Source organism: Dermacentor variabilis, chromosome 8, assembly GCF_050947875.1.
Source record: "Dermacentor variabilis isolate Ectoservices chromosome 8, ASM5094787v1, whole genome shotgun sequence".
Lineage (NCBI taxonomy): Eukaryota > Metazoa > Arthropoda > Arachnida > Ixodida > Ixodidae > Dermacentor > Dermacentor variabilis.
The window spans coordinates 159,508,888-159,523,804 of record NC_134575.1 but is presented as its reverse complement, the minus strand read 5'-3'; the positions used below and the strand labels follow the sequence as shown (position 1 = coordinate 159,523,804).

At 39.9% G+C, this 14,917-nt stretch overlaps 1 long non-coding RNA gene across 3 annotated transcripts; it reads right to left on the bottom strand.

The window, feature by feature from the left end:
• Positions 1 to 1,087: 1,087 nt before the first annotated feature.
• On the bottom strand, positions 1,088 to 12,875 carry LOC142590695 (uncharacterized). Of its 3 annotated transcripts, none has more exons than XR_012830222.1 (4): positions 12,516 to 12,875; positions 11,645 to 11,758; positions 9,181 to 9,274; positions 1,088 to 2,542 (listed from the first exon to the last, which is right to left on the bottom strand). It is a non-coding gene; the product is annotated as an uncharacterized LOC142590695 (long non-coding RNA). The 3 variants fall into 3 exon arrangements; XR_012830223.1 differs by having other exon boundaries at positions 9,189 to 9,274; XR_012830221.1 differs by lacking the exon at positions 1,088 to 2,542 and adding an exon at positions 7,005 to 7,037.
• Between the last annotated feature and the right edge of the window lie 2,042 nt (positions 12,876 to 14,917).

Here is a 14,917-nt window from a genome sequence, read left to right as displayed (position 1 = left end):
GAAAAATTGGCTCTCTGTATTCAATAGCGTGCTTGGAAGTTCCATAACATCGACTTTCAGTTGCGATTGGTATTTTAACTTCGAAAAAAGTCCTAAATGAACCACCGACCCCAGACGCTGCATGAATGGGCTCTTACTGCCGATTTCCATAGCCGTTTCTCGTTCTTCACGCGAGGGGTATGCTACGTTTTCTTAGTTCAGAGATGCCTTTCAGTCTACACGTCTGTCTAGTCGTACATATTCGTCAGAGAAGCGCAGGCTAGTGCTGGGAGCCTTCGGCGACAGCACATATACCTGCGTTTATGACGCGTCACATCGGCGCTCCTCCCTTCTTGTGCTGGCACTGTAGACATGAAAAAGTTGTTTATTTAAAAGCACCGATGCGAAATCTGAAATATAGAGTGATTTATCCTTGTTAGACTTCTTGATTATTTTGTTTAGACCCGCCGATAGCGTGCAGACGGACTCGGCCCTTACAAAAATTTTTAATGTGTCTTTTTAGAAAGTCTTTTGAATCTTCTCTATAGAACTTTATTCTGTTTATTTTGACTGCCTATAAAATTTTCCTATAGAGTTCCAAAAGTTATTTGGCCACCGCATTCTTATAGGAACTCTAAAGACACATTTCTATAGAACGTTTCTATCGAGTTGCTTTAGAGATGCTAAAGACAAATTTCTATAGAATATTACTATCAAGTTTCTTTAGAGATGCTAAAGACAAATTTCTATAGAATATTTCTATCGAGTTGCTTTAGAGATGCTAAAGACAAATTTTTATAAAATATTTCTATCGAGTTTCTTTGGAGATGCTAAAGACACATTTCTATAGAATATTTCTATCGAGTTTCTTTAAAGATGCTTAAGGCAAATTTCTATAGAATATTTCTATCGAGTTGCTTTAGAGATGCTAAAGACAAAATTCTATAGAATATTTCTATGCAGTTGTTTTCGAGTTCCTACAAGCAAATGCCTATAAAAGCTAGGCCGATGTGTGTAAAGTACTTGCAATTTACCAAAGTTGTACTGTAGACAATAAGGACTACAGTAAATGCAGTGGCAAAATAATTGGTGCTACAACCACAAAGTATTCGGTTTGAAATGTTTATTGGACTTCAGACTAGATACATGCTTCATATATGTGACATACACACTTCAGACTAGAACTTGCAACACACAAACTGTAGCTGCCAACATGCTTCTCAGGTCAAGCTGGTGGTGCGAACACATGAAACATTCATTCCATTCATTCCATTCCTTTATTTCAGCATTCAACTTTAAATGTACAAATGCTAGGACAGGGGCAAAAAGCCGCTATTTTAAGCGGCTTGACAAAGGCCCCTGCCCCTACAGTATTTGGCAGCAGACAGTTTGTGAACGCTTTTCACGCAACAATACACCGGTACATGAAATAAATCTTGAAAAACACGTCTAAGGGAATGATAACGTGCGTTTTTGAAAACACACTATAACCAAGATTTTTTTTACCAGCAATACATGCCTTCTCTTAACAGAGAAATACAGATTTATGTAACGTGGTGAAACAAAATTTCCCAATTACATAACAATATATAAAAGCATTTTCACATACGAGACAAATACAAAAACAATTCCATACTTAAGTTACAACCAAGAAAAGGAAATGCAAATACAACAGACTAATCACATGCAGTCGCACGGCTAATGAAATATTCCTTCAAAATTCGACGTGAAACAGTCCTAAGATCCATGTTTTCTTTTTCAAGACTGTTCAGTAATACCGATATGCGGCACGGTAGTCTGTCCTTTCCATGATTAGTTCGTGAAAAAGGCACGGCCCAAGTTTCTCGCTCCCGAATGTCGTAGTTGAGGTGATGAGATTTGCTTAGATTGCAAAGACTAGTAAATCCCGTGTGGCCTCGTTTTACGCTTTCTTTATATTTCATAGCAAGATTAAACTCATAACTGTAATGAAATGGAAGAACATGAAACCTTGAAAAGAATGTACTTGTATGACTGCCGTAAGAAATACAAGCAACATGACGCAATGCTTTTTTTGTAAAAGAGATAATGTCAGAATATTTTTTGTGACGTTGTCCCCCATACAAGACTACAATTATTTGCATGAGAAATAAATATGGTGTTATGCAGCAATAGCCGTAGTTTTAACGGATTCGGTTTTGAATCACTCATTGACTGCCCAACTAGGGTAGCCTCTCGTGGGAGCAGTACGCTTATTGATCACGTGTTATCTAACATATCACCACCGCCTTGCTCCGGGGTTATTAATACTGACATAACCGATCACTTTCCTGTTTTTCTTACATTTAACAATGAAATACATGAGAACGTTAATAGCTACTTTTCTTCCGTATTTAGTGCAGGTACCTTTATTGAAGCCATCAGTAAAACTGATTGGTCGCCAATGAATTCTATGTCTGATCCCGAAGAAGCACTAAACAAATTCTGCAGTTCATTTTTATTGGCCGTTTCAACTAATGCACGCACTGTTAAATGTGGGAAAAAGTTTAAATATCCGTGCAACCCATGGATGACGGACGGTCTTCTGCAAAGTTTAAGAAAGAAGGAAAACATGTACAAGAAAACTAACCGTCAGCCCTTTAATACTAGACTAGCTAGACGCTATAGTAGGTACTGTAAATTACTGAATGTTTTACTTAAACAGGCAAAAAAAGGTACTATGAAAATAAATTTGATCAGAATAAGGACAACCCCAAAAAGCAATGGCAGTTATTGAACTCTTTTCTAAACAAATCGTCTGCTGATGCCTCTATAACCAAAATAAATTACAATGGTCTCACTCTTTCTGAGCCCAACGAAATTGCTAACGCGTTTTCGGACTACTTTTCTTCTGTTTACACTAATAACATACATGCGCAGTTTCATAATACTTTGAGCCGTACGACACAATCATTCTTTTTGTTACCAGCTACACCAAATGAAGTGTGCTCCACGATTGCTAACCTTAAAAATACAGGGCCTGGCTTAGACAATATTTGTGTGAGGCATTTAAAACTGGTTGCGCATTTAGTTTGTGACACGCTCTGTAATATTATCAACCTTATGTTCAAAGAAGGTGCATTCCCTTTATTTTTAAAAAATGCCAAGATTATTCCTGTTTTTAAAAAAGGCGACAAACACACAGTTAATAATTACCGACCAATTGCAATTCTTTCCTGCCTTAGTAAACTCATTGAGAAATTATTTGTTAACCGTCTTAACTACTTCAAGTTTAAATTGCTAAAGGGCAATTAATTTGGTTTCCGCCCAGGAAGTTCTACGAATCTAGCTGTTCTATGTCTAAGTGACTACATAAAAAAATATATTGATTCGGGAAACTTAGTCGGATCTGTATTTTTAGACTTCAGTAAAGCTTATGACACGGTTAACCATCAAGTCCTGTTTAATAAACTTGATTCTTATGGTATAACCGGTCCTGCGCTAACATTCATAAAAAATTATTTACTTGACCGGCCATACACAGTACATGCAGCAAATGCTTTCTCAGTAACAAAATGTATTGACCAAGGTGTACCGCAGGGATCAGCTCTGGGCCCTTTGCTTTCCCTTTTATATATTAATGATCTTCCGGATTTTCTTAACTCCACCAACTACGCTCATTGCATTTTATACGCAGATGACACAACCATAGCTTCATATGACAAATCTGTGACTACTCTTACTTCTAAATTAAATATTGCATTAAGTGACATCATAAAATGGTGTAGGAACCATTACTTAGTTCTTAATACTTTAAAAACTAAATTTATGTTATTCAAAACTGCTCAAAGGGCCTTAACTTCTATTCCTGAAGTAAAGCTTGGAAGTCATTCAATTCCCGTTAGCACCGATATCACTTTTCTTGGCATATATCTTGAGCCTAACCTTACATTTCGCTCTCACCTCCAACATCACAAGCACAAGACTGCGTTTGGTATACGTGCATTAATTAAAGCTCGCCCTTTTTTTTCTCGTGAGGCTCTGCTAGCGTTGTATTATGCGTTCATTCATAGTCACATTAATTACGGCATTGTTTCATGGGGCAACACGTACGCTTGTCACTTATCATCAATTCAACATATCCAAAATCAGTCAATACGCATTATCACTTCTAGCTCCATGCAATCCAATGCCTCTTTGTTACTTCGCGCGTATAATATCTTGTCTATTAATAATTTGTTCCAGTTTAAAATACTCGTCTTACTCCACAAGTTGCTTCATAATAACCTCATGTATCCGTTCATTGCAACTGACCTTTTGCAGAATATGACCAGATTTGCAGCTAACAACAATTTCTTGTTACCCATGGTTCATACCAATTACGGCAAAAAAACATCTTCCTTCGCTGCAATTTCTCTTTGGAATGAATTACCATCAACCATAAAATCCTGTACTTCTCTTGAAATTTTTAAAAATCACCTTAAGCATCATTTGCTGCGATAACTATGATCTAGCGGTGTACCTCTGACATTTATCTCACATGTCATTTGTTGTATTTCATCCATGCTTTTTTCCGACTTTCTGTTATAACGTGCTTTTTCGTGTTTGATTGTAAATGACATGTCTAATGATGTATTTGATCTGTAGATGTTGTTTATAATACGCTAATTTGCTGACTATTGATATCACCATCAATGTTGTTATTAATAACCGAGGGTCCCACTACAGTTCTTTCACTTTGGGACCCTCGTCTGTATATTTCTCATGTAATTACTTCTTTTTTTGGAACGAATAAATCTGAATCTGAATCTGAACATCTCGAAGCCTACAAAGTGCACCGCATGCTTTTGCCATACTTGTTGCCACACATTCTACATGTTTGTCCCAACTTAAATGCTGATCAAAAATCACTCCCAGTGTTTTCACGTCCGCGGTGACGTCAATTCGTTCTGATCGATAGAATATGCTTAGATTACGATTTACATTTTTTGGGCGGGTGCAAAAAGAACAGCTTTGGTTTCTTTAGAGTTAATCTGTGAAGAATTTGCCTTGCTCCACCAATATAGTTTATCAAGGACGGTGTTTGCTAGTTGTGATAAGGTATCAGCATTGCTTGATTGGAAGAAAAGACTGGTGTCACCTGCGTATATTATATAGTGTGGTAAGTTACTGATGTTTGTTAAATCATTTATATAGATGTTAAACAATATAGGTACTAATATGCTCCCTAGGGGAACAGCAGCTTCTAAATTCAAGGGCTCTGAGTATTCTCCTGAGATGTAAACGCATTGTTTCCTATGGGTTAAGTATGACTTTAGAATGTCCAGGGGTAATCCACGGAATCCGTAATGTTCGAGTTTATTTAGTAGAGTAATATAATTGATCCTGTCAAAGGCTTTGGAAAAGTCGATAAATACACCTGATGTTAATCTTTTTTCTTCATAGCCGTTCAAGATTAAATCCTTCTGTGTTAACAGAGCTAATTCGGTTGCTCGGCCCTTACGAAACCCAAATTGATGCGGAGATAATTACTGATATTTTTCACAAAACGACATAACCCTTTTACAGATAACCTTCTCTAAGCCTTTTGATATGACAGGGAGCACTGACACCGGCCGATAATTTGACATGTCATTTCTGTCCCCTGATTTGAACAGAGCAGTAACCTTTGCCTGTTGCATTTTTTTAGGGAAAACACCAGTAGACAAGCAAACATTGACTACGTGGGTGAAAGCGGGCACTAACAAGTCTATTGCAAATTTAATTGGTTTAATCTGGAGACCATCGATGTCACGTGCCTTAGTGTTCTCTAAGGATATAAAAACAGAGTAAACCTCGTCCGGTGTCGTAGGCTCAAGAAACGCTGTATTTACACTAGGCGCACCCAAGTAATTGAGAGCATATATATTGTGAGCGCTAATAACTAAATTTGTAAAGTGTTTATTGAGACGATTTGCTAATTCTATACCCTTTAGCTGCTTCCCATTCTCTGTAATCTCGAGTTCTTCATAACGACTTCTGTCGCGATTTAGGAGCTTATTAAGCGCACGCCAAACTAGGTCGCCTTTGGTATCAATCACTATATAGCTTTTCCAGATACTCTTTTTTTGTATCTCGAAGAAACTTAGTTACGAAGTTTCTGTATTTCTTAAATGCAAAAACATCGTCAGGGCTTCTAGGCTGCACAAAATGAGAGTACAATTGCTTTTTTTTAACGAATTAGCTTTAAACACTCATTTGTTAACCATGGTTTCCGTATCTTCCTAGATGTTTTTACGTTTTTTAATTTAAAACAACTAGTGTACGCATTTTTAATGATATGCATGAGCGTATCATAGGCCGTATCAGCATCGTTACACTCGAATACTGGTGCCCAGTTTGCACTTCGAAGTTGGTTTCGAAAGTCAGTCATTGTTCTTGGATTTATTTCCTGCATGACGAAAGATTTACATTGGTTTCGGCTCGCTTTAAGTGTGTTACTTTTTGGGCTGCTAAGCACGAGGTCGCGGGATCAAATCCCGGCCACGGCGGCCGCATTTAGATGGAGGCGAAATGCGAAAACACGCGTGTATTTAGATTTAGGTGCACGTTAAAGAACGCGAGGTGGTCAAAATTTCCGGAGTCCTCCACTACGGCGTGCCTCATAATCAGAAAATGGTATTGGCACGTAAAACCCCATACTTTAAAGAAAAGTGTGTTATTTCGTTTAGAAAACACGTATATCGGCAAGTGATCACCTAGATCGGCGGCAGTGGTACCAGCATTGATATCTAGCATTGGGCTGTTCGTAATAAATAAGTCGATAAGGGATTCAGACAGGCACGTGACTCGAGTGGGTGTTTTTATCACGTTCGCACAACCAAAAGAATCAAGGAGAAAGATCAGATTGCGGGAAACTGTATTCGATTGCAGTAAGTTTATGTTACAGTCACCGCCTATGTTTATGCAAAGTCTATTCTGGAAAGCATAACACAGTAATTGCTCTAAAAAGACAAGAAATCTTTCACTATTACCATCAGGTGGTCGATACAAAACAGCGAAGATATAGGATCCACATCGTACCGTAAGCGCTTCGTAGTCTGGTGTGGTTTTTGAGAGATCTGCAATCAAGTCGCATGAAAGCCTTTCTGACACCATCTGCACCACACCTCCGCCTCGGCGGTTTGGTCTATTTAGAAAGAAGCTTTGGTATCCGGGCAAGGAAACGACATCATCTTCCGAGTTGTACCATGTCTCACTTATCATTATTATGTCAAACCTGAACGTGAATTCGTTAAGAAATGCTTCTGTCTGATTGTGTTTATTACGGGCAGACTGAACATTAAAATGCAAAAAGGTAATAGAGTCGGCGTAACCAGGACGAACAAGGTTGCGTGGCACGATCATAGCAAAATAAGATACAAAAAGTGTTCGTTGCCAATCGCCACTAGCAGATTTTAGCTAGGTCTGCCTCGCATGTAACTTTAACGACACTAGACTCTTCCGTTTTTGGCGCGAATACTTTTCCGTCCCTCACCCATACAAAGCGCCATTTCATTTCCTTTTTCTTTGCCACAGTCATGCCAAGCAGTTGCTTTATTTGAGGGCACAAATGCTCGTTCACGAAGACAGACTGCTTGGAAGAAAAACCGATGTCTTCTGCACTGATCCTTGCTTTTCGCGCTTTTTTGATCACAGCATCACGTTTCGACCGACGATTGAAAGACACTACTATGTTCTTATCAGTATCAGAATTCCACACAGGAACGCGAACATGAGATAAAAAAATCAGTGGCAGACTTGATTACAGTTGACGCCTGACAATAACAGGCTTGACTAGGACAAGAAACCATACCATTAAAACTACTAAATGAGTGCCTGTTCCAGCACTGCGCATTAAATGGTTGGATACTAAAGCCTGAGAATAGACTGATATGAATGTGCACTGCAATGTTGTGTCAACCTGACGAAACGACACAGCATTTTAGTCTGTTTCAGTGCAAAAATCACACTGTCAGTCCCTGCAAATATGTGACAAATAGTGGCTGGCTTTCACAGATAAGTACACCATATACCGAAACCACACAGCATTTTAGTCCGTGTATGTGTAACATTAGCACTGGCAGGCCTTGCGAAAATGTGGCAAACAGTGTTTTTTGTAGAGCAGTAAACCATATATCGTACAAAGTTTAAAAGCGTGCATTTCGTTGTGAGGGAAACAATTTTGAGATCAGAGCCAATATTCTGAAATTAGGGTGAGAAATACAAACCAGACCGACACACGCAATGACTAAAAAAGATTTAGCTCGGGAGCTCCTATGTAATGCACATGAACAGTAAAATCGTTTTTCTTTGGCAGTTATGGAACCAAATTTGATGAGGTTGATACATTGAAAAATGTTTAAATCATAGTTTTTACATTAACACCATCAATTTTTATTAATATTTGCTGAAAATAGCAAAACTTGAAGGAAAAGAACTCGCGCAGTTTGCAACTGTAAATTAAAAAAAAAGAACTAGCACAAGTTCACTTATTCTGTTAATTTTCCTACTGACATACATCCAAAATACATAAACACTTTTGAGACAACCACAGCACTAATTTGAAGTAACCTTGAGGCATTTGACAATTCTACTTGTTGCAGGAAGAACTATTTGGCAGGTTTAAGAAAAATAACACCACAAAGCTTAATAATCCACCTCTCTGTGCCAGATAGAAATATCACAGTTCTGCAGACTCCATCTGCTATGTCTACAGTCAACAAATTTTATATATGAACTTACAGCTTACATGAAATTGTTGCAATGTTTGAGTGTTTCACGCATCTACTCATAAATTAGTGATTGTATATTAGAGCAGCATATGGTATCTCAAATGTGCCAGATTAAATTATGGTATTAGGTCCAACAGAAATGTGATTTCATTTTTTAGTTATCAGTAAGATTTGTTAACCTTACTGCTCTGTTCCTTCAAAATTTGCAGTTTTTATGAATTCGTATCAAAAGCAGACTAGTTGTCTAAAAATGTTTCATCATGGTACTTTGCTACGTGAATTATGCTTTTTCAAATAACATCTTTACTTTGATGCAACAATATTTCTTTATTTTACCTGATTCCTTGCTGGAAAACTGCACAGTATTCATGAGATATGAATAAATGTTTGGTGAATAAGTAAACAAATAAACATTGCGGTTTGTCTTATCATTCCACCACCAGCATGACCTGTATGGATCATTGGCCACATGTTGCAAGTTCATTCTTACATGATCACCTTCTATTTAACTTCCCAGGAAAGGTGCGAGGAAAGGCTAGTTTTTGGCCTCATTTGGTCCGTCTAGTAATCGGCGACGGTGGAGCCTAGAAAATCCAATTGAAATTATTTTCAAAAGGTGTAATGAACATTCAGTGATAACGTATTAGCAGACACAAACATGCCCCAAATATCTATATAGTTGCAGTATTATGCTAAGTTTCATTTCAGTATTTCAGAAAAAAATATAACAGAAAAGTGGCAGAACGCCCCACCTCCCCACCACTCTGCCAAACAGCGGGGGTTCTCTTGCGGATCACTCTTGAGAATATTTTTACTTTCCCAAGATTTTGTGACATCAGCACTGGGCCAATGTGCATGGCACTAGAATATCATTGCTGATGACAAAAAGTATCTCCAAACGACAACAGCCTAGTTAAACATTAATCTCATCTTGCAATGACAACCCATTCCCATTTACAACATAAGCAAGCAGGAACACCCATGAGCTAAGAGTCCTATACAGACATCAAACTATGCATTGGAAACAATTTTTTTGAAAAGGGAATGACCTACTGGCTTCTATTGATGAGCGGTAGACAAAATTAATATTCCATCTGCTGTTAGCCATAGTTGGTATGTACTATGCTTAATATGCCAATAATAAATTTCTTACATGGAGCTTGGGCAATCATGATGATGCATGTAAGTATCCATTGTATGTGGACCAACAATATTTTGAAGTTGTTTTTGCAAATTATGATGGATAACTGCCAATTTGTGCTATTTGGAACACAGTCGCAGTGTCACTGTCAGATACAATGGACACAGTATATTCATGCTTTTTGAGTTATTGAAACAATTAGTTTCTAATCTAGTACGGGTATGTACACTGATAGGTATCCTAAACGCAATGATAAGACTTCCCAATTGAAATTGAAAAGTTAATTCAGTTTTAATTAAAAAGGGTCCTTCTTGCAACATAGCATGCGACAAACAGAAAACAATAATTATGCTAATTATGTAACTTTGAAAATTCATTGCATAACTGCTCTATAGGTCAAGCAGAAAATTTGACAAGAAATAATGTGCCTAAAACTAGTTGCAACAAACAAATTTGTTACTACGAATGTTGCGGACAATTCAGTAAGCAGATTGTGATCCAGTCTTTTAATGTGGCATTCCTCAGCGATTTTCTTGGTCAATTGGTTGCCGTAGCTGAACAAAACAGATGAACAGTCTCAATCTGGCACGCAGCCCCAGTCCTATCGTTGCACGGTCAAGTGGGACGAACATACTGGTCCGGGGAGTGAATTATGGTGCTGTCTTAGGCACGTGTTGAGGCACCGGCCAATTTGCTGCATGTACACTTGACCACATATACACGATCACAAGAATAGACTACACTACCCCTGACAGACACAAGACAAATTTAGTGCTACCTAAGCAAGCCTTTCTTGTCAGCATGCCTATATGCATAGCAGTGTGCAAGAGAAATGAGAAAGGCAAGCAGGCAAGGGAGGCTTGCTCGGTGAAAGATACCACCAAATTTGTCGTGTGTGTCACAGGCAGTGTACTGTATCCCTTTCACATGTGGTCAAGCGTACATAGGGCAAACTGGCCGGTATCTTATGTGTATAAGAGATCACCATATGTCATTCAAAAGACCAGTATGGTCATCCAACTTGGCCGTACATTTCCACAACCGGGCTTCATGTTGGATTACAATCGTTCATCTGTTTTCATCCACCGTGAAAATTGACAAGTGAAATCGATGAGGCATACCACATATATAGTAAGACGTGGGTGAGCCCCCATTTTTAATGCAACAAACAAAAAAGGCATCCTGTGTAGGTCACAAGGGATCCATATCAATCTGTGCCTATGTACGTACTACTGAAGTAAATGCGGCATAGTAAATACTCACCTTCATATTAATTTTCAAGAGATTAAAGCTCATCACATATGTATTTTGCAGTGGCTGTTACTATGGGAACAGAGAAGTAACTGTAAAGATATCAATGATAAACAATGGTGTGCACACTACGTGCTTAGACCTGTGACATATTTAGCCCACTACACTTCGAATTCCTACATGCACAGAAAACTGCACGAGATTGTAGCACAAGCAGAAAAAAGTTATGGAAATAAGGGGTACTGCATAGGAAATAGTTTTCAAAGAATAAAACCACAATAAAAAGTCACAAATATACTACGTACAAAGCAAAAATTATATTTAGCTTGCAGGTAAGCAACTTACGCAAATGAAATACTAAACATCAGGAAAGGTTAGGTATAGTTTTGTACAGAACACAGTAATGTGGCCATAATGGCTATGCAGACAAATAGGTAGCAAGTTCAATAAAGTTGCATAAATATTTAGTCTCTTTAGTAAGCTGCATTAAGTAATGTGTTGATAAACTTCACCATGAATGACACCAAGCCCACTTTGCGGAACACGTACATTTCATACGCACCTGACATGACCATCCAGATCACACGCCATGCTGCTGCAGCCATATATCCACAGGGTCTGCATTTCTGGGGGCTTCTCGATCTTGTAGTTTATGTTGTGGGTCACGGCCTCGCCACTACAATATGAGTTCTATGTTAGCTTATAGCATTGGCACAATAAAGCTGTGATATCGTGAAAACATGCAATGAGCACCTAAAAGAGTCATGAAACAATGTCTGCACTAATGTGGAAAGACAGCAAATGCTTGAAATCACCGAATGTCATAATAGGGTCCTCTATACATCAAATAAAATTTTGGACGCGCCGCAGCAGCAGATTACAATCTATACTTAATGCTTTTTTTTCCATTGCTTAGTATAGGCAACTTTCCCCTGTCATGTTTAGTTAAGTCAGTTATGTCAACACATCTTGTCTTGGAAATAAAACTGTACTAGTAGCAAGCTGTGATTGGCTGACATTTTTCCCTAGAACTATTCGTTAACCAAAAACTCGTAAGCAGAGATTGTGCACCACGTCGAAGCATTTATAAGTGACGAAACGTCATTAAAAAAGGAATCGATGAAGAGGTGGGCGGGTCATGACTATGCAACTTTAGCAGACAAGCGGGAGCTCACGCACAGCTGCACAAGGTGAGCACAATTTCCGAAACTTTTCTCAGCGGAAGCAAACGCTTATCAGGATTATCAATTCCGCACTGTGGCAATAGAGTTGCGTACACAATTCTTACAACGAGTGCGTAGCAAGTATCAGCACAGGGTTCACTGTTGTCATGGGTGTTCCACTTGCTACATCCGCAAGGCACTCTATACACACACGGGAAGCACACACAACACGCATGAACGCACGTGTAGTTGGCGAGCACGATTGCTTACCGTTTCAACAGTTCGAGGAGGTCGAAGGGCGCTCTCCAAGTTTCCAGTGATGCGTCTGCGATGTTACTTGCAGCATACAAGCCGAGGGGTAGTGGACGAGCTGAGGCACGCTAATAATACACATTACTTCTTTGCGCCGTCCACCAAACTTTCCACGACAACCAGCGGAGACAAAGGGAACGCACTTTACGGCATGAAAATCGTTGGTCCACATTTAGCTGGCGCGCCACGCATACTACGTGTTTAAAGCGAGACTCAAGCCATCTTCTGGCACTTTCGTGCTCGCGAACTACGTCTCATTTCATTACAGAAAACCTAATAACACACGATCAAACAAACACATCGAAGCAGCTCGCACAACAATCGTTGAAGACGGAGCAATAACAACAAGCCGTACCTTCGTATTTTACCGTTCGCATAGAATACGAAAATACCGGCGCCGCCAGCGCCGCCTGTATAATAGTGCGGCTCTTGTGGCCTCCGTGATTCCTACAATAATATCCACTACAGAAGATCTTGTGCCATTTTCGGCCGAACTACATACATATGTTGCGAGACAAGAAGAAACATTGACATGCTCATATTCTGTGCTATAGTTTAGGGAAGAAATAAATTACATGCAGTATTCTTGCTTTTTGAATCGCTTGTGCCGCATTCAGTCAGCAAAAAGCATGGCCTTCAAGATTTGAAACAATTTACCCTGAGTAAGCTATCGTTGGGGTATGATTTTAACGATTTCAACCTGGTTCACTAGCCTTAAAGCCCTTACTGACTTTATGCGCAGCCGTTACCTGCACTACCTGCGCCCTCACTTCGTTTCTCATTGAAGTAACTTCCTGCTGTCGTTTAAATGTAGCCCAGAAATTATCGACCCAACCTCGGAGGTACACATGTGCAGTGTGTGATGTTTCCGTGCGCTTGTGTCCGTCGCACAGCAACAAATATACGATGATTTTTAATTTTACCCGTCAGGCACAGGTTACGTTTATGTGTTCCGTAGCTTCCTTTCGTGGCGATGTGCTTATCGTGCGCAGATCGCGCTCAAGTGGTCTGTGCCTTCTCTGTACATTGTGGGACCCACGAAGATTCCTCGAAAAAAAAAAACGAAACTTCGTTTCTGCAGCGTGCATTCGTCGCATTTGAGTATTGTGTGCCAGAAATGTGCGGCGGCGTTCGATGTCTTCTTGCCCCAAGTGCTGCAGTCACTGCATGCCAGCAAATAGATATGACGCGGCTGCTAACGCGCACTTTTGCTTAGTGTTTCTTGGTATATATCTTTGTGATTTACCTGCATATGCGATAGAAACCACAATGCGCGCTTCCATTATATTTCTTCGGTTTTCCTAATTTCGATTAGCGTGATCTTCGCCTTCGTCAATGAGTGTCTTTTTAACGGTGCTCTTGCTTGATAGTAAAAAAAACCTCTGAAATGCCGATTGCAAGAACCAGCGTCTTCCAGTGCCTTCCAGTGTAAAACCTGCGCGTTTTTTTTTTGGCACTGGATCGCACTGGGTACGCTGGCGATGGCTGGGACTCACTCGAGACCAGTGAGAACGCTGGGTAAGAGCTGGGTCGCACTGGAAGAGACGCTGGTTCCACTGCCATGACGCTGGGACGCACTGGTTTGTGCCGTACAGGCGCTGGTTCGCATTGGAAACTGCGCTGGTTATGTTTGTGCCGCGCTGGCTCCAGTACGCAAGGACGAGCGCTGCTGAACATTAAATGCTTTATAAAATTTCATCATTTGATACTAGTCTCTTGTCCTAAATAACGCTATATCTTGGGGTCATAGAACTATTTCCTGTCGCAGCATGGAATAAAGGTGCGTGAGCTGCCTTGTTTATTCCTGCACATCTGACACTGAAGATCAAGTTCGTTTTTTGCATTTTCCCTTTTGACAAAATGGATAGCTAAATTCTTGAACGAAACCACGCAAACGCAGAGGACGCCGCTTTTTTAGTAGTTCGCAGGTAACGTATGGCTGGGAGTTATCGCCATTGTCGCAGTGTCGTGGAGTGGACATGAAATCGAGAAGTCGTTCAGGCGCGCTCGAACGGACCCCGAGTTCGAAGGCTACCGCTGCTTGATATTATCGCACCGATAACAAAGCTGAGGCGATTCATGCGCTTCCATTTTTCCTATTGTACTATAAAGAGTTCTGAGGCTCAAATACACACATTTTAGCTTTCGTCAGCTACCCGCGCCGAGATCGGTCCCCATCGAAGCTTAGGCCTAGCGTATCCGCCCGTACCAACTAGCGCCCCAAGCGGCCCCGGCATCAAGCTAGCGCGTGTTCAATGGAACGAGTAGGATCTTCGCGAATAAAAAAAGCAGCAGGTTGTTTATTCCAAACGCCAGGTGAGAGACATGTTCTGGCAGACAATACACACGAGGCAAATGCA